The following is a 1,521-nucleotide window of genomic DNA, read 5'->3' as shown; positions in this document are numbered from 1 at the left end:
TTTTTTTTTTTTTTTAAAAGATATTATCCTCAACATTGCTGAGCCACCTACCGAATGGATCAAAACCAAGCAAACCATGAAGAACCAAGTGCATTCTCATCAAGTTGATTCAGACTCACAGTGACCCTGTATGACAGACCAGAACTGCTCCAGAGGGTTTCCAAGACTGTAGATCTTTGTGGGAGCAGAAGGCTTCATCTCTCGCCCTCGGAGTGTTGTTGTTGTTGTTACTGTTAGATGCCATTGAGTCGCTTCTGTCTCATAGCGACCCTGTGTACAACACAATGAAACATTGCCTCGTCCTCTAACACCCTCACAATTGTTGTTATGGTTAAGTTCATTATTGCTGCCACTGTGTCAATTCATCCCACTGGGGTCTTCCTCTCTTTGGATGACCCTTTACTTGATCAAGCATGAGATCTGTCTCCTGACAACATGCCCCAAAATGTAGGATGATGTCTTCCCATTCTCACTTCTAAGGAACTTTCTGATAGTGACTGGTGGGTTTGAATTGCCAACCTTGTAGTTAGCAACCCAGTGCTTAACCCACTGTACCCCCAAGGGTAGCCATCTCCTAATGTTTTAGTTACATAAAAAAAAAAAAAAATTCTAAGTAACTAAGCAATAGTCAGCTTTTGGGTTACTTATTATGGAAAGTCCTGGTGTGGCACTATGGGTTAATGTGCTGGACTGTAAAGTCAGTAGAACTGCAAAGTCGGGGGTTCAAGCTCACCAGCTGCTCCTTGGAAAACCCTATATAGGGTCGCTATGGGTCAGAATGGACTTGACGGCGCTTAACAGCAACAAATAAGGAGCTCTGGTAGCGTAGTGGTTACGAATCGGGCTGCAAACCTTAAGGTCAGCAGTTTGAAACTACCAGCTGCTCCGTGGGAGAAAGTTGAGGTTTTCTGCTCCCGTAAAGATTTACAGCCTTGGAAACCCTGTAATAGGGTTGCTATGGGTCAGAACCGACTCGACGGCACTTAACAACAACAGCAACAAATAGTGGAAAGTATAACTTACTATGTTTTTTTTTTAAATAAGAATAATCTTTATTGCTTTATTTTTCAGAATTTTCCTATTATTGGTTGAACATTGTAATCAAACTTTTATAATTAGCTTACAAGTATTGTTTGTTTTTATCAATTAGTACTTTTTTTCTTAATAGCAAATGTTTTATTGTGAATTATATGTTAATTTACATGAGAGAACTTTAGTTTTACATTCATTCTATCGTATATCATTTCATTGCCATGGTTCCAATCCCCTCCATGCATCGTCTCCCGACCAAAGGGTATATCCTAGAAACCTGTCCTCTACACTTCCCTCCCCCTCCCCCCCAGTCTTCTGTCCACAGTCCCTCTCCCTCTCTGGATCCAAAGTCCCCAGCCACTTCATCACCCTACATCATCGTCTCTGTCTTCATCTCAGGCACCCCTGCTTCTCTGGGTAGGGTCCCACTCTTGGCTCTTCTCCGTTGGTGGTCCCAGAGACCTCCGCTCCTAGACTGGAGAAATAATC

Source organism: Chrysochloris asiatica, unplaced genomic scaffold, assembly GCF_000296735.1.
Source record: "Chrysochloris asiatica unplaced genomic scaffold, ChrAsi1.0 scaffold00275, whole genome shotgun sequence".
Taxonomy (NCBI): Eukaryota; Metazoa; Chordata; class Mammalia; order Afrosoricida; family Chrysochloridae; genus Chrysochloris; species Chrysochloris asiatica.
The sequence above is the reverse complement of the archived record's forward strand: the minus strand, read 5'-3'. Positions refer to the sequence as shown.